This window comes from Triturus cristatus, chromosome 7 (genome assembly GCF_964204655.1).
Source record: "Triturus cristatus chromosome 7, aTriCri1.1, whole genome shotgun sequence".
Classification (NCBI taxonomy): domain Eukaryota; kingdom Metazoa; phylum Chordata; class Amphibia; order Caudata; family Salamandridae; genus Triturus; species Triturus cristatus.
This window is the reverse complement of record NC_140590.1, coordinates 313053070-313072749: the sequence shown is the minus strand read 5'-3', so window position 1 is coordinate 313072749 and position 19680 is coordinate 313053070.

Sequence of the window (19680 nt, the reverse complement as noted above, 5' to 3'; positions counted from 1 at the left end):
GAATAGTAATTTTTACCCCTCAGCTAACCAACACTTTACCTACTGTTGCACTCACTGGAGTGGGAATGGTAATTTTTACACCTCCACTATCCAACACTTTCACAACTGTTTTTCTCTCGATATTTGTGTACTTCCCATTATAAGTATAAAATGTAGATATTTTAGACTTTGATATTTTGGGCACGATATTTAGGGTGTCGATATTTTGTCAGTGCGCCCCTCTAGTAATGATTATGATAATAGGATCAACTGCATGAGTGGCTATAGCCCTATGATCCCAACTGTTCAAATACAAACACCGCCACAGTCTAATACAAACAGAGTTTATATGTTGAGGCAGTAAGACCAATGGAGTCATATTAAAATGGCCTCCAGTGGACCCTAACAGTTTTACTGCATCCTTATTTACAACTAGTAAACAGGGCATCATGATATGCTTGGATCAGGCAACAGACCATGGCCTTATAAAACAAGCCCATGAAAACATCTGTAATCAATCAATTTAGTATTGACAAAACCTGCATGAGGTAACTATCAAATACGAAAGGGCTGGTTTGACAAAGCTTGTACTCTTGTCTGTAGAAGTTAAAAGAAGCCCTTTATAGAAAATGAAGGGATAAGGCTGAAATCCAAAAATGCGGAATAAGTTTTAAATAAGTCTTAACTTCTAGAAAGAAACAATTACAAGAAGTGGCTTGAACCAATTTAAAATGAGCAGCTGAAACTAACAATGCAATTTAGTTTTGAAAACTATAAATGAGCTTTTTCTTAAGGAGAAAATGGCTCCTACAATACTTTCCTTGATCTCTGCCCAAGATTGGATTGACAATTTTCTGTCAATATTCCATCCCCAAAAGAAGCATGATTGTTCATCCTATGATGGTCCTTCAGCTACAAAGGATAAAGTTACTGTCACTTTTTTTTAATAATCTTTTTATTGAACAGAACAACAAATTTACAGTGGTACAATTAGTCATTTGATATCAGTTAGCCACAACATACGCACATTATTGCTGAAGTACATCAACACTAAACATTGTTTATTGTCTTATCACAGTCCCTCTTCGGCTACCAGTTTTGCAACCCCTCCTCCTTCCTTCAAAGTTCGACTGTGGAGGACAGGCATATCTCTCCTCTGTGTTTATTCCATGCCATCCATTTTAGATCCTATTTTTTGGGGCACCCTCTGATCTTGAATATGTCCTTCTCTGCTATCATAGCTCTATCCATATCGCTTACGCATCTCTGTAATATTGGAGGTTCCCCATTTCCCCACTTTTGTGCTATATTTCATTTCACCAGGGCCCACCCTAATGAAACCCATGATTGTTCGGTTTGGGTTAAGTCAGTTGCCTCCCATATGCTTAATAGGCAGAGTTTAGGGGATGGGTTCAGTGTTTTCCCCCCTACGCTTTCCATTCGTATTGTGACAGCCTGTTTGGATAATTGGGCATTCCCATAGTATATGAAAATAAGTGCCCTCCATTGCGCATCTTCTGAGACAATAGGTGTCAGCCCTTCTTCCCATCTTCATCAGGACCTTTGAGGCCGCATAAACTTGGTGTAAGGTCTTAAGTTGAATCAGTCTCAGTCTCATAGGAATGAAAATTTCCCTAGGGGAAGCCAAAGCGTCGCGCCAATCATCCTCCTCTAGTTTGGCCACATCCACCTCCCATTGTTAAGTGAGTCGTGTCAATTGATCCAGCCGATTGTGTATTTTTTTTATGTTAAGGAGATGGGTTTCTTGGGCATGGGGTCTATTATTAACCTGTATTCAAGGGGGATGCTTCAGGTAGTGGGCCTCCCCCGGGTACGGCTGCTTTGAGGGCATGGCTTATCTGCAGATACCTGAAAATTTCAGATTGTGCAAGTTGGTATTTTTTCTGGAGGTCTACAAATGCAACCAACCCATTTTTATTCCATATGCTTCCAACCGATGAGATGCCTATCAAGTCCCATTTGTCAAACCCTGTGCAGGTGCTCAGTCTGCCCAATTCCTCCGGTTCCCAGAGGGGGGTTGCTAAAGTGATTTTCTTATCCCAGACGAGTTTCTTCTTCACTATATGCCAAATTTCAACTGTTCAGGCCGTGGGTCCAGTTAGAGTCAGTCATTTGGGGTAAGTGTAAAATGGTCTTTGGTATCCTCCTTGCCCCATCAACCATCTGTCTGTGCGGAGGCTAGGCTCATCGTGGGGGCCCAACAACACCCAGCAATTGATCACTATGAGCTGCAACGCCCAGTAATAAAGTTTAAGATCTGGTAGCGCAATCCCACGCCATACCATCCTGCCTTTAACTTTTGCATCGCTATTCGCGGTGCCCCTCTGTCCCACAATAAAGTGTGCACTTCACTATCAATGCTAGAGAAATAGGAGTCTGGGATCTTGTATGGGATATTTTGCAGTGCATATAAAATCAGGGCAGCGGTAGCATTTTAAAAAGGGCCGCCCTATATAGAAAAGTCAATGGGAGGGCTCGCCAGTGCCTGACGTCCCTTCGCAGGTGTGTCAAGGGGGCGAGCAAGTTAGTCTCATAGAATTTTACCGGGTCCGTGGTTATAAACATACCCAAGTTCCGAAATCCATCTGTTGTAACAGGACTGTCATAGCCTGTTGGTAATTTGGGCCGAGGGCCTTGTATTGGAAATAGTTGTGACTTGGACCGGTTTCTTGTGCATCCCGAGTGATTGCCGAATATACAGAAAATGTGAAGGATACGGTGGATTGGGGAGGCAGCGGACGTCACATATGATAAAATGTCATTGGCATAGAGGGATATACGGTCTTCATGCTGTTCCGTCCACTTCAAACCCCTGACTAGTGAATCGCCACAGACCCATATTGCCAGGGGTTCCACTTCAGCCTCCAAAGATAGTTGGGCAGATTCCTCCCCCAATGTATCTGTCCTACCCACAACCCCGTGTAGACGACGCAGATTTAGAGCAGTGTTTCGGGAAGCCATGAAACCCGATTGGTCTGGGTGTACCAATTTGGTCACCAGTGGAATGAGTCTGCTCGCAAATACTGTTGCAAGTATTTTGGTCTCAGTCATGAGGAGAGAAATGGGCCTATAAGCCCCACAATCATTAGTTGGTTTGCCCTGCTTATATATCACTACTATCATGGCTAATCAAATCTCTGCTGGTAGGCAACCCCTCTCATAGCTTTCTATGTACATTTGGTGAAAGTGGTGAGACAACTTGGTTGCTGCCAACTTGAAAAATGTATCAGGAGTCCGTTGGGTTCCATTGCTTTGCCCGAGTTTATGTCTCGGATCGCTAGTTGCAGTTCTTCTATCGTAGGGTCCCCCTCAAGAGAAGCACTCTCCTCAGACGATAGCCCTGAGGTCTGGATGGTGGCCAGGAAATTTTGATTGTCAAAAAACTGTTTCAAAGTGGGTGGCAAATGTTTCTACAATCTCTTGTGGGTGGGTTATGTCCTCCCCATTGGACCACTGAGTTGGTGGACCCACCTACTCGTCTGTTCCCTCTGCTCTAGCCATGTCAATATTTTGCCTGTTCTTTCTCCATGTTCATATATCCTATGATATATAGTCTTTTGTCTGGCTCTGGCTGACTCCGTAAGCAATTGTCTGTAATCTAGTCTCTTGGCCGCAAGCGCTTGTCGGGCTTCGTCGTCAGTGACTTGGGCCAAGTTAGTCCCTCCCAGTAAGATCTCCTCCTCTAGTAGTTCAACACCTTTTAATAGTTCTCTTTTATGCCCCACCATTAGTGCCAGGGCTCGTCCTTTATTGACTACACCGAATGCTCCCAATAGTGTTTGGTAAAAAGCAAATGAGCCAACATTTTCTTGGAAGTATAAATCTACATTTTTTAATAAGTCCATTTTGATATGTGGGATTTGTAGCGCTTGTGGATTAATAGTAAGTGTAGTATGTCTGAGTTGAAAACCCACAGTCATTTTGGTCAGTACAGGAGAGTGATCCGAGATACCCTTCGCCCGGCACTGGCCTTCAGTAAAGTCAGGAAGATCAGCTGCGTGTGTGGATATATAGTCAATACGAGATTTACTTTTGTGGGCTCCCGAGTGAAAGGTGAACTGGCACAACATCGGGCTGAGTCGTCGCCATTCATCGACCAGCCCGAGGGCTGAGAGAAAGTCCGGCAATTTCGATCCGGTTGCTGGGTCTCTACTCGGGGGTTGTCGGTCACATTGCCCATCTAAAGAGAGGTTAAAGTCGCCCCCAATAACCAGGGTGCCGACTGGAAGGTCCAGGATAAATTTACTCAAGTCCTGCAATGTAGATTGTTGTAGTGTTGGGGGAACATACAGTGTCAGTACCGTTAATGGTCTCCCTTCCCATGTACCGGTGACTGCCGCAAATCGGCCCAGGTCATCTGCCCACGTTCTACTGAGCATGTATGGGCAACTTTTCCCAGAGGAGTATACCGGTTCCCTGGGAGCTAGAAGTGAAACCTGTGTGCGTGATTAGCCGGTAGCCCCATCTATTTAATACTTTACAGGTATTACCAATTAAATGCGTTTCTTGCACTGAAGCTATATCTCGGGCCTGCTTTTTTATATATTGTAGGACCATTCCGGTACAGCAGTTGATCCCCCCCACCTGATGTACTTTGAACATACAGAGTGTGTGTGCGGCTCTGTTACTGCTTTTGGTTTAAGCACCTTTAGGGTATGCAGTTGCATGTTTGGTTCTGACCGTTCTTCAAGTGGCGTGTTTTGTTGCTGTGTTAACCTAAAATAATTAACAATTCTAATGTCCCCCCCAACTCTCCCTCCACCCCCCTCTCGGCCGCACTGCATAACGGTGTCCAACAGCCCGCCTCCCCAACTATGCAGAGTGCCCGTCGCTCTCCCCGCCCTATATGGAGGAGTCGTGGCTTAACATTTACCCCCGACTTCCCCAGTCAATTGGACATTCTGTTACTTAAGTCATTAGAAACGTTTTAGTTATACTCATCACTTTCCTTGATAGTCTTTACAGAGCGTTGCTTCTTCAGGTGTTCATTTCTTTACTATTTCTACCAGTTCTTCAGATTCCATAGAGTTTAGGTGTTTTTTTCCTTCTAAGTTCATGTCGCCACACCATAGATGCAGGTGTCTTTGTCTTCTTCTGTGGATGGACTCGTTACCTTAGTTTTAGTTCAAAATGCAACTTTTGAGTTCAGGGCCCTCCTGCGACGTGTTGATCTCCATTTCCTTTTGTGGGATCTTGTCTCTTCTGCTGCATCCCGATTCGTCGCTCCTGTCAGTGCAGATTCCCTTTGGCTCCCACTCTCTGCCAGCCAACCAGCCAGTCACGTGCTTCTTCTGCTCCGTAAAGAACCATGTTTTGCCATCCGCTTTGACTCACAGTTTTGCTGGAAACAGCATGGCGTACTTGATATCTTGAGCTCTGAGAGTGTTTTTCACTTCCAGAAAGGAGCGTCTGTGTTTCTGTATGTTAGCCGTGAAGTCAGGGAAAAATGATATGGTACAGTTCTTGCATTTTAGCAGTGTGGCACTGCAAGCCGTTTGGAGGATGGCATCTCGATCTCTAAAGTTAAACACCCTTGCCAAGATAGGTTGGGGGGTGCCACAGGTTTGGGCCTACCCCCGGTATGCGATGGGCCCTTTCGATAGAGAAGTAGTTGGATACATTCACAGGCGCTGCAAGTGCCTATACACAAGGTCCTCCACAAATAGATCTGCTGCTGGCCCTTCCTCTTGTTCCGGAATTCCCAGTATACAGAGGTTATTGTGTCTGGATCTTCCTTCATAGTCGTCGAGTTGCATGGTTAGTGATTTGGTGTGATTTTGTAATTCAGCTACTTGCTTCTTTAGTGTTGCTGTAACTGTAACCAGACTTTGGGTAGAGTCCGCCACATCCTTGACTCTGGAGTCTATTTTCCTTAAGTCCGCCCTGAGAAGAGATATATCCATGGAGACGGAGTCTATATGCCCCTCCAACGAGGTACAGACACCCTGGATTGCCTTCATGTCATCTTGGAGCGTGGGGAAGTCCGGCTTGGTCGGCTTTCATTGGTTTTCTTGGTCCTCACCAGAACATACGAGTCCCCCCTCCATATTTGTCTATTTTTGGCTAGTGTGAGCCATTACCGCCTTTGGTTGTCGCCAGTCAGCATGAGTAGGTATTCACCACAGCCCACTGTGTTGGTCCTCACGTGGCCTTTAGGCTTTCCCCTGCTGCCAAGTCCCAGTTGCCCAGTTACGGGGGAATGGTTATCTGTGGTGACTGCTGGTGCTCAGGGCCCACCCTCCGTAGAAAAAATGGGTGGGCGTTGAGGTTTTGTTTTCGGGGTGCTCCGTTGTGGTGCTTTATGTTGAGGCCTTAAGTTTTTATCCGATGTAGTGCAGAGTATGTTCAGATGTAGTTACGCCCGTTGGATGCTATTTTCCTGCAGTTATGCCTATCATTTTGTCTTCTACGCTTAGAATGAGGTGTTGTTTAACCCCTTCCATGCGGCGCGAATTCCGCCGCGGTGCTGACCGTTTCTTGCGCGGGCGGGCTCATGACGGAACGGTTCCGTCATGAGCACAGCTCAACCGACGCTCATGACGGAACCGTTCCGTCATGAGCATGGAAGGGGTTAAGTTCGTAGCAGCATATACTCTGCCAGACTGCAGGTGAGTACTCGTGAGTGAGCGGTCTGCAGAGTTGGTCTTTGGCATTTGGGGCAAATTCCCCTCTCGGCGGTCACAGGAGTCGCTCGACCCCAGAGCACAGCAAGGCGATTTAGGCTGGGGGGTGGCGACTGCACTTCCCTCCACACCGCCGATCACTCACTGTTTGCCGCTATGCACCATTCAGTTCGGCTTCACAGGGCGTCCGAGATATGGTGCCTCCCGGGCCACGACCAACTGTATGACCAGCTCACAATATTACGCTTGCGAGTCAGCCTTGGTCCTGGAATTATGGCCCCTTACGGGCAGGTCATGAATGTTGGGTTGATTTAAATATGAGCAGGTTCTGCCCCGACCAAAGAGCCGATGTCCCCAAGTGCACCCATCCTTAGGGAGGTGAATGCGTCACAGCGCCGTTCCGTTGCAGCACCTCGATTTATTCGATAGAGTTATGTTGGAGCACATTGGTAGATATGGGTGCCTTCGCCGAGGTTCCGCCGCTAGAGTGTTTGTGCGAGGCTCGCTTGCTTCATCCGCTCAGTTGCTATCGTTGTTGGGTGGGGCTTTCAGTCACAAGAGTAGGCGGCTGCACGCCGCCGGTAGGTCACAACTTTCACTTCGCTCGTGCTCCACGCAGGGTCTTCCAATTTCCACCGGAGTCAGTTCCCAGACTCTACACACCTTCTCCGATCGTTGTGGACTTAAGTTGCTGGATTAAAGGATAATCACCGGGAAAGGACGGTCGGGGCTGGAGCCGCGCTAGTGTGCGGCCATCGATCCCAGCTGCTGGCCATGCCCCCTCAAGTTACTGTCATCTTGAGTGACATTACCTCAGCCGTAGATAAAAGTAGTAAAGGAGAGACTGTTGGCCCAGATGGTGGCCCAGTAGATGTACATAGAAATCTAATACATCTATGGCCACCAGTTCTTACAATGGTTTTAAACATGGCCGGAACCGTCTTTTTCACTTCTACCTGGTCGAAAACATGTATTATTACTTTCTTTAAGATGAGTAGTATGGCGATCCCCGATCAGAAATCCACCCACTAGGCACCAGGGAGGCTACTGTTTCTAAACTCTATATTTTGTTCCCATTTCGGAAATACATAGGTGTCTTTGATACCTATTTTTCACTCTTTATATTTTACCAAATTAACTGTTATATACCCGGTCCACTGCAAGATGGTGCTCAGTTATTGGCTCTGGGTTTCTCAGGTTCTTGGTGAACCTACAAGTCCTATATATCCCCACAACCATAAGGGTCCAGAGAATGTAACAGTATATTGCTTTCAAACATCTGTCATACTTAGAAGACGTTACAAGTGAAAACGTTGGCACAATTGGCTGTTTTTTCAAATTCTTTTTAATTGTTTTATTTTCAACCGTTTCTATAAAAAACACCTTGAAGTATCTACACAAATAAACCCCTTGCTGAATTCAGAATTGTATCTACTTTTCATAAAAGTATAGCTTTCTGGGATCCATTATTGCTTTCATACCCATTTCTACCACTAACTGGAAGGAGGTAAAAAGCACAAAACGTAGCAAAAATAGGCTATGTCCCAGTAAAATGCTAAAACTGTGTAAAAAATGTTGGTTTTCTGACAAAAGTCTGCTTGTCCCTGAAAGCTGGGAAGATGATGATATCAGCACCACAAACCCTTTGTTGATACCATTTGCAGGGGAAAAACCAGACGCTTTCTTCTGCAGCACTTTTTCCCCATTTTCTCAAAAAGGGGAATCCACAAACGCTGGGTACCTTTGAAATTCCCATGACTTTGGAAGAAAAGGGTGCAAATTTGTCATGGATACCTTATGGGGACAAAAGGTTACAGGGGCCTAAGCTCCTACTATCCCAAAAAGCAAAACAAAAGGCTTAGCACAGGGGAGGAAAAGGCATAGCAGCGAAAGGGTTAATCATTGTAAATTAGCCTGATGATTTAATAGTGTGCAATGTTGTTGTGCCCCAGGTTTTAGAAGCACTTCGAGAAAGGAAATGTATTACCCATCTGGAAAACAAGAATTATGACCCCATGGCCTTCTTAAAATTAAAGTATTTTATATATTGTATCCTTGATAATGAATATATTTATTGATTGCATTGTTATTGTTTATTTATTATATAACTGAATAAAGATTATCAAATTGATGACCTGAGCATGGAATAGTTTGGCAGCACCAGTTACCTTATTTTCTGGCACAGATATGTTGATGTGATATTTCCTGGAACAAGGCAAATGGTGGATATTTTGAACTGGCACCTTATGTAAACCAAATTCATTTCTGCTGCCATGGAATTTTCAGTGAGAATTAACTTCATCTACTTCAGTCTTTAAGGTCCTGATTACGAGTCTGGTGGTCCGTGGAAAGACGTATTCGAGGGGCGCGGCAGTGGAGGTCCAGCCACCGCTGCACCTGAAGTCCAACCACCCCATTACAATTTGGGCAGTCCGACCGCCCTGGGACCACGTCCGCCATGAAAATGCCATTCCCTGGAGGTCGTACTGTGTTCCTGAGGCTGCAATGTGCTTGACGGGACCGCCGTGGCCCTGCCAAGCATATGATAGGTTTCCTCTCTGCTACGGTTTTTAAATCGCCTCAACCACCATGAAAACCGTGGCGGAGAGACAACAAAGGGATTCCTGTGCACACTGCAAATCCATACTGTGCAGAAACCTTGTGTGGCTTTCCCATTACATTGCCTTTTTCACAGGCACTGCCATCTTTAAAAGAGACAATACTCTGGGACCACCACACCGTCCATCCGTCAGACCCCTTTTAAGTTGCAATCTGGCGGGAGGGCAGCGGCTAGTCTCGGTGACGCTAAGCATGGTGGTGGTGGACCTCCTGTTCCTGTACTGCTGTAACTCGTAATCGGGCGCTAAGTGACAGGCACAGCTATGCTTGTGGTACAGATATTTTCATAATAGTCATTGTATTTTGCGTTGGTGCACATTTCTTTATAAGCATATACATTTTCTTTTTCAATGCTTACTTATACCTTAATAGATGCACCTTCCAAGCATCTCCTATTTCTTCCGCAATTAACTTGTTCTTATTGGGGCTGATTCACAGAGAATTCTGTGTTACTAGTTTTACCATATCCTTGGCTTAAGTGTAAAACACACTTTCTCTGGGATAAAAACATTGATTTGAGCACATGGTATCCGCCTCTCTGTCTGTCCAGATCCCCTTCATGTGTCTCTTTGGTCAGACTGGTCTAGAGGCTCCTGATGTTCAGATACCCACTGATGATCCTAATCTGGTTTTCCAGGTATGTTCAGGTGCTTCCATTGATTTCCTAGTATAATACACAGCAGGCTTCACTAGAGAAGCAGATAGGTAGAATGAGCTAATGGAATTCTTAGAGGGCCTGGATATTTTTTTCATACTTACAGCGACCTTTGATTATGAACTGCAGCATGAACGCCACTCTTTAGGGGTGGTAGCCACCCAGAGGGCCCGAGGTGCCTCCACTGAGTGGGGATAGAACAAGTGTTTGAATAGATGTTCTGAAGACAACTCAGTGGTGTGACGAAACCCGAGGGCCCCCCGTAAAGTACATGGACGGGGACCCCCATGCTCCAGACCCAGTCAGAAACTCTCAGGCCAGGGGCACACTGCCTGTGCACAGTGTTGGAGGGGACTCCCTGGAGCTCAGGGCCCCCACTTCACCACAAGAGCTATTGTTACGCTGTGTAGTCCACTTATGAGAGAAATCAAGCAGATGGCCAGAACAATGCAAGTATAGATGAGATTTCTATGTAAATAGAAGCTCAGGGCTTTCACGCTGATCAGGACCTTTGGGTTACACCTTTCAAGTATCTTAGCTGAAAGCCGCCCAGCATTTGTCACTGCTTGCTTTCATTGCTCATGAATACAAAGATCACATTTGTTTTGTTGAGTATGCACGAGGCCTTTTCCATCTATGCTTAATTCCTGGTGAGACAGTCTTTCAGATAATGAGTGCCATACATAGGGTTGACCATCAAGCAGATCAGAGTGTTATCCCCATACTAATGATTAATAAAGTTGTTGTCAGTGTGTAGGGCTCCAAATGGCTCCATGTACGTTTTGCAGGTTTGTGGCAAGATCATGGAGCCTTGGATGATGCCACAGATTTTGGCCTGAATGATCGGGTTTGATCGGGTTTGAAAGAGCTGGTATGCATTGTTGAGCTCGGATATAATTCAGTGACTGTCAGTAACATCAAAGAGCATTGAAGAGGCAAGGATGTTGAGCAGGACAAAGCACTTGACAGTTTTCAAAGCAGCACATAGGCTGAAAAAGATGAGTTCTGAAGACTACTGTTGACAACTTGAATTCTAGCAGTTTCTGTGCTGCATTGCAGCATGAACCCAGGCTGGTACTTTTGAGGAGGATTTTGCTCTTGATCTTCTCATCAGGCTGCCTAACAGTGGACTTTTGAAGATCTTCAGATGGGCAGGTAGACAATAAAATAGTTATTTGTGAGGATGCTAGGGTCGAAACGAGTTACGTAGCACATTTATCCACCATACTTTACTTGTGATGTTTTTCTATGTTATTCGTACTCATTCAAAATTAATACTCATCTCATTGACTTTGGAAGTATGATGAGCAGTTGGTATCTCAACCTATGAACCATGGGTCACACAAACAAGTCTCAGGTGCAGGCTTTTAAATCATTGAAATGCATTGAAATACATAGGTATCAACACTATCACTCTAACAGGTGTTATAGATCTTCAGGGACTTCATTGACGGTGATCCCAAAAATAAACACCGCACGGATGGGAGGTGGCTCCTTTCGTTTCCTGGCCGCTAGGCTATGGCACTCACTACCTCTGGACTGGAGAATGGAGCCTTCTGAAGTTATGTTTCGGAAACAACTGAACACCTGGTTTTGCAGACACACCTAAGCCATAAAATAGAGTAGGGCAGGTTCTTGAGGATTTTGCATTGGAATCTAGCACAGGGACAATCAAAATGGAGTAACCAGGCACTTCAGAAAACTTAACATAACATAACAAATTCTAGAATCAAGCACATTTAAGGGACAAGGAAAAACAGAAAGTGAGATGTATAATTATACTGGACAGAATTTACCAAAGATGAACACTTCAGAAAGTACACTCATAGACTGTAAAATGAAAAACCTAGTTTGATCAACTACTGGAGAATGATAGAGTTGTAATATAATTTTCTGTGACATTACTTCCATTGATGACCCCATGCATTTCCTATGCTAGTTGTTCCCCAAATTAAGTATCTTAGTATTTGTCACCTGACGAAAGTGTGTCATAATTGAACCATTTACAGATAAAAGCAAGCAAAGTATTTTGCTTGTCTATGAAACCAGGCCCAGGAATGGTACATTTTGATTGTTGGAATGTAGACAGTGACTGGGACGACTGGGACTCCTGGGATCCTGTACATCTTTCTCCACATGACCAGATCATGTGGTCCTAGGCAAACCAATTTACCTGAATTTTGCCATATTTTCAATATTTTCCCAAGGATCATTCATTCTATATATGATGACACTATTCAAGTGTGTTATTGAAAAACAACTTCATGCAAAGTGTTGCCCCATCCAATGAAACCACAGTCACATTGAAATGCGTCTAATAGCTGCTTTGGCAATAGCGCGACTGAGAATCCTGGGCACATACCCGTATTTTGCCACATGGCTTAATTGTGTCACTATGGATACATCTTTATACCTCATTGTGCCTCAGCTTTAATATTTGGGCCTGGATTTTGCATTCTTTATATTTTAACAGAACTCAATTGTGCTTGTTCCTGCGTTCAGCATCACTACCTATGAGTTGAGCACTGAGCTCACCTGCTTAGTTTTGACTGAAGGCTGAGTGTGGGTGCTAGGATATCTGCCCAATGGTATCTTCGGTGCCACATATATCATGCAGCTTCTGGGGATACCACTCCTAATGATGTCACAAGGATTTAGGTCCCGGTCTTATGGCTTAGCCCCACCCACCAAGGCTCTTGAAAAATTTGAAAGTATAGAATACACCTCAGCGTTTCCCTCAAAGCATTCTCTTGCATAAAAAGGATAAACTAGCGGGTGGGGCTCTGAAGTTCAATGGCCACTATGGAACACTGCCATTCCCTGTCTCTAAGCTGGACTGCAGGATTTCTGGTAACTAGTAGCAGTGACAACTTCAAGCATACTGAGTTTTATAGCTCTGGGTAATGTCACAGTTCAGAGTGTGTGTATTGCCTTTGTTGCGTGTAAGGGAAAACATTGGTGTTTTGATTGTGGATATGTAGAAGGAGGCCTGCAGAAGCAAAAGGGCTAAGGTAGTCAGACCTAATTTTTTGCAAACTAAAGCTGTTGAGAAGATTGGTGAAAAATGCCTGTGAACTGGTCACAGGGTGGTAAGAGGTAACAATTTATTTCACTTTATAATAGTTGACAGGTATTCTACCCTTACATTGCACTTTTTGTGCTGCAGATCAGTACATCCTAGTTATTACATCAGAGACTTCAAGCGTGTATTTTCTCTAACTCTCCATCATGGCCATTTACTTCACAGGTAAATGTTTGAATGATTTAAAGTGACATAGCTGGGTGTGTAAATGTGTGTCCTTTGAGATGTCATCAGTGATGTCATCAATTGCCATTTAACATATTGTTGGAATCGGTAAATACAATGTCAATGAGTACTGTGACAATATCGATAAATGCAATACCAACGTAGGCAATAACCTATGCCCATATGAGAATATCAGTGCTCATAAATATAATGTCAGTGTATGTCATAATCTATGACTGCACAACAGGGATGATACAGGCACTAGCATTGTCAGTATATGCCATAATCCATGTACAGACGACGATGTTGTTACCGGTAAAAGCGATGTCAATGTATGTCATGATCCAGGAAAATGCCAATGTACGCTATCACAACTGTACACAAGCTATTGAGAATGTTGATAAAAATGTCACCAGTGACTGGCATATCAATTTTAGGAGTTCCAGTGAACTAGTATCGTTGCTGTCGGATTTACCCAAGGTGACCTACCCGTCAAACCTGAGTGAGAGATATGTGGTTAGCTAGGCCCCATGATCTACACCCATGCCTATCAAATAACAGGTCACAGGTGGGGTCTCTCTCTCAACCCAAAGGTAAATGCACATCCAGGGAATACCTTGATCGGTCCCACAGATAGATAGTTACACCAGAAACAGTTCTGCGGCAATTGGCCCCAAAAATAATTGTTCCACCAAAAGCCAAAAATACCACTAAGCTGGATGCCACATGTAAATGGAAACACTCAGTCAATCAGGACATGACATGCACGCCATACGTAGTGATCACGCATGCCTCAGGCCGGACATCTGTACACATACACACTGGCCCACACTAGCTCTCCAATAGGTTGAGAGCCATCTGTGTCCTTATCAAGGTGCCCAACCTTGTTTATCTATGACTGTAATACCTTTTAAGAGTGCAGCAAACAGCTTATGGTTCTTTCAAGAAATCTATAAAACCAGCCAAAACTTTGTACACAGGCAGGCTTTCCTCAGAAACATTCTGTCAAGACTCTTCCAGTCGCAGTGTTTAATTAATCCAACTTGTTCCTGTTTTGCCAAATCCCTCTTGTCTTTTTATTTCTTTAAGATAAATTCATATCCGAGCAAGAGCCAGGAGATATTGGTTCATCAAGTCTGACTGCTAGCGAAGGACAAGGACCCCTGCACAAACTGATTCGTCTACACAAACAAAGACCGGTGAGCCGACACCTTAATTGATTAGAAGTTCTGCTGAATCTGCGGGGCTGAGGTCTGTTCGGAGGCAGCTGTTAGAGGGTAAGAGACTACATCTGATCCTTAGTCCCATTGAGTGGCGTATCACAAACTAGGACAAGCATAGATCAGTTTTAGTTTTTTCCCTAATCAGCACGCTAGGGAAGGCAAGGGTGACTATTACTATTTGAGAACACTGTGGGGAACACAGGGTACATAACTTCTCTGTGTGGCAGTAAGGGATCGACTGGACCATTGGATGTGGATCAGAGGTATGCTTCATCTCTGGGTGTGAGAAGGAGATCGCCTGGACCTTTTGGTGTGGTACAAAGGTACACAACGGCTCTTATTGTTAATAGGAGTACCACCTTGATCTTATTTTTTAATCAAATTGTTTTTCTTGAGGACTGCCGGCTTCACAACTGCCAGTGTCTAAAATAAGTGAAAGGTGGGTTTTTCTTTTTTAGACAGTCGACACACACTACCCCTGGGTATGACAAGGGCAATTCGGACGTTAGGAAAAATTTGGACCTTGGTGAATAAGGTATAGCTTGTGACTGGCCACAGAGGACCGATCATTGTCAAGTTAACCCTTTTTTCCACACAAACCTTTGCTAACCTTTGTTCTCTGATCTGTTAGCAACAGAGTTTCAGGTTCGCATAGCTCTAATTGTTACTCAGAGGATCCTCTCTCCTTAGGTTGTAGACTTTAGGAGAAGGCTACTATTTGGACAAAAAGAATAATTTTTCTTAAGTTTTTTTTTTTTGTGTGCATTTATTGAGTAACCAATTTTTCAGAACCAGAATTTGATGTTTACTAGTTTACTACTACGGATCAACTTGTACTCCTCTGAACTAACAATTGCAATTTCTTACAGGTTGTTACTATTTCAGTTGCGTTTGTCTTAGGATGTATGTCAAACTCAATGCATTGATTGATTTTAGATCTCATAACCAGTGGATTGTTTTTCAGTACCACCCTATGTACACTGTAACCCAAAATTAGAGTAGGACTTGTTATTATTTAGAAAAGTCTTGAGACAGTCCAAATTTGTAGGATACTCAAACCTAGCTCCCAACTCCATCATTGCGACCCCAGTAAGTCACATGCAAACGAGTTTCCCCACCCAAGTTATGAAATTAGAGAAACACTGCAGCGGGTGGCATTTTGTGACCAGAGGGAGGGACATTCAACACTAACTCCATAGAGCATACAAAGACTCACATTCAGACCAGGTATACTGGACAGAAAAAGGCTAAGGGAGAGGCCCTACTAGAGATGTGGGTTATCTTTGAGGTGGACCCAGCCTATAAGACTATCCCTGAGTCTGTAGCCAAGGCATCTGCCCTTCCTCCACCATACACCATCTTGTTGATGCCAGCCATCCCAGTCACCGCCGTGCTGGGTTATACCAATCCAGCGGTTGAGGAGGCTGGTGGACCTCTCCAGGAACAGCAGGCCGCCAGCCCGTTAAGAGGATAACATGTCCTAAAAGCCTGAGCGCAGACAGCCCCAGAATCCAGTGCCCAGTCTCCTCCCTGGGGGTTTCACCCATCGGTTGTGACCCAGCAGGGCCGAGCCAAACAGGGAGCATGTACTCCTGAGTGCACCGCCGGGCACCATATGGTCAGAGGGAGGTTCGCCGCTCGATTGGAAGGTGATTCAACCAGAGAAAGGAGCACCAGCCCCACAAAGTCTGACTCCAAAGGGAAGCCACAGGCTACATTCCATCCAGGCAGGCCTATGGCATTGTAGAAGCATTAGGGAGTAATGTCGAGACCAAGACATTGCCTAGGAGAACAGCATGTAGCTCTGAGAGAAGGAGGCAACCCATATGGGAGTTAGAGGAGAGACGAGAGTTAAGGATGGAAAGAGATAGAGCTCTCGCCTTGGAAGCCCTGCAGGAAGATGAGCTAACTCCCTCTGCCCCTCCCCCCCTGGAGAGAGCAGGAGCTAGGCCTCGGGCCCTACATAGAAATGAGTATGGAGGTAGGCCCTTCACCGAGTCACACGCATCACCTGACCATCGGCATAAGAGAGGGGTTGAACAGGAAATAAGCAGTCAGGAAAGCCTGACAGGAATGCAGTTGAGAGATAGAAGGAGCAGCATTGCACCCATACGCATTCACAAGGAAAGTGATGAAGAGGATGTCTGCCACACTCCCCAAACTCACTGGACAGACAGACCCACACCTAGGAAAATATTATCCAGAGAAGATGGCGAGGTCTTCATGCGACCTTTCTGCCATCTACTAGCATGTTGGACAGAAAGGAAGGGCCATCAGTATGACCGTCCCTAGCTCCATGGCTAGAGGTGGGATCCTTCAAACCCGAAGATATGGCCGTAGCCAAGTACGGAATTCGGCATGGAGGGGGGAACCGAAATGGAACTACCCCTACATGCAGGAGTGCTTGAGATGATGGGAGTGCAGCAGGAACCACCTATGTGCCTTGGGCAAAGATGGACAAATAGGGGCTTAGCAATAAACTGCCCCCATTGTTGGATGGAGCAGGAAAATGGATCTCATGCAACAAAAAGAACACCAAGGGGAGAAACCTAGCTCTAGGGGATATCAAAAGCCTGCTTAGCAACCTCATCGGGGAATGGACCGTCACGCTTATCAACACTCAGCATGACAGGTCTGCATTTAACTCATCCAGACACATTAATCTGGACAGCTCTGAAGTAGATATTCCCTGACCGCCCAATCGTAGGAGGATTGATGGCAAAAAGCATGAAGCCTGGGGAGACGGTGTCTGAATTCTTAGACAGAATGAGAGAAGGATGGGGGCAGGAGACAGTTCAGCACTGGGCCAACATTGGTCCACAGGTAGCATTCTTCTAAAACATCCTCAAGAGAGGGCTACCCACCAAGATCCAGACCATATTAAATAGAGTGGTAGGGCTAGACACCATACCTTGGCAGGAAATACAGGTCCACATACTGCACTGTTACAAGAAGAAGACATGAAAAGGACAGGGAAAAACAAGAGCAGGCCCAGAGAGCCACCACCAAATTGATCCAACATAAACTAAAGAAAACTGCCCTGGAGGAGGCCACGCTAACCGCGAACATTCAGATGGCACCTGTCTCAAAGGGAACTCTGCTTATGGACTCCAGAGGGTATCCATTCAGTCCTAGTGGCCAAGGTCAGGGAGGCTGTGTCCAACCCAGCCTGATCGAGTGGCACTACTGTTACAGAGTGAGCCACATGGCTAACTGGTACAGCCTAAATATGTACCACCATCAGAATGGGATAGTACCGGGACAGCCCCTGCCGAACATGCACCCCCAAAACCACATGCAGATCAACACACATGTGTCACACAATTAGCTCCAAGGAAACCAGGCCGCAGCTGCCTCACTGAGTGGTTCACTGAGCACAGAACAATCGTCGCAACAGACAGGGAGCTCAGCACCCCCAGCAACCAAACCCACAGCTGGCGGCAGAATAGTGTGACAGTCTGGGGTGGCAGAGACCTAACACAATCCCAAAATGTGATACACAATGTGCCTTTTCCAAATAAAACCACAAAACCACAGCTCTTCTACTACAGATCCATGATCGAGCTGAAAGTACAACAATACTGCCAATGCCCTCCATTCTTTCAACCAAATCTTTTAAAGACTTCCTTTCACACGGACAATCGCTCAAGAAATAAAGGACATTCATTTTTTGCAACAACTCCCTCGAGAAACATGGTTTACAATGCATCAAGACAAAGACAGCTCCGGGCACCCAGACGACAGACACCTCACCTAAAGTTGACTCTACAGTCAATAAATGCTTTCCAAGTTATGTCTTTTTGTATTTTTGTATACACTCTACTTAGGAGGTGCTACTAGCCCCTCAGGAAATAAATGTATGCCTTATCTTGCAACTTCTGCTTCTACACTCTTGCAACACATGTGCAGAGACCTCTCTCACTTCACATACACTTACACCGAGCCCAACAATAGTAATCCTCACACGCTACACAGCGCACTCCTACACAATACCTGGTATCAACACAAACTACATGTCATGTTATATATGTTCACTGACACCCCTCGCCATGGGCGCAGACAGTTTGACCTATCTCAGGAGATAGCCCCAGAAAGAGCAAACTGCTTCGTCCATCTACATCTATGTAGCATCAGAGCACAAATCTAACCCCATAGAGTAGAACCCCGTAAAACACTAGTAAACATCACCCAGTATGACACCAACCCCACTGCACTGTATCTCTTCACCGAGCCTAGGGACATCCAATCCTAGGTAGATAGGATGCACAGAAGGGGCACCATAGGGAAGGACACTGTTTTGCCATGGGACAACATAGAGATGATGTTCCTGGAGGTAGCAAGACCACCACATCAGTGCACAAATATGTCCACTTCTGCGTCCGTCTGAGGCCTCAGGCTAGCCCTTAACATCTTTGGGACCACCTTCCTTAATGACAAATGGAGAAGCCCGTTTCTGTGATTTTCAGCAGTCTCCTAAGAACATACACACTGTTGTACTTCTAGGACGCCTGTAATTGGTCTGCAGCCAATAAACTGATCTTTGACTTCACCCGGAAGACTCTGTGTTTCTGTAGGTCTGAAACAGGAAGAACCCCCAAGTCATAGGGTGTGTTCCCCTGCACCGCTGGGCTTAAAATACCCAGTACTTCAGTTGGCGCCCAACTCGGCGCGATTTCAGCGGTACCGGTCCAAGCCAGAGGTTCGTGAGGAGCTTCGTGTGGAAATTCTGGAGGAAGGCCGCCACTTCATCGACCCCTGCATGTCGACGTGGTCCGAAGGTCTTTTCTGCGAGGTTCTCCACGTCCCGACGGCTACGAAGGACTGCTGCCCTGATTAATCGCCCTGTTTTGGACCCTTGACGATTTTGGTAGAGCGGAACAATCGAGAGAGCCTTCTGGTGACGCCATTGATCATCGATATTCAGTTAAGTATAAGTGGAGCGTCTCCCAGTTTGTTTGGTATCCTTCGGGATAATTTTGGTTTATTTGGAGTTTGCAAACCCCAAAGCCAGAGGACTTGTGTATTCACGAGACTATCGTAATCGATAATCCTTTGAAGTTGGGAACTAGACTAGTGAGCAAAGATGCCTGGTGCTAGTGTATTTGGAAGATTATTTTGTTTGGGTTGTGGAAGGGAATTCCAGTTGGAGGATTCATGTCCGGTTCCTCTAATTGGAAATCCAACTTATGAGCTTTATGTAAAACATGGCGTGGGCCCCATTGCATATAATGAAATATGGATCCGATACACCAGAAAGGACGGTGTTTTAAAATGGCCCCAAAATGGTAGTTTCGATACAGATATCTTAGATAA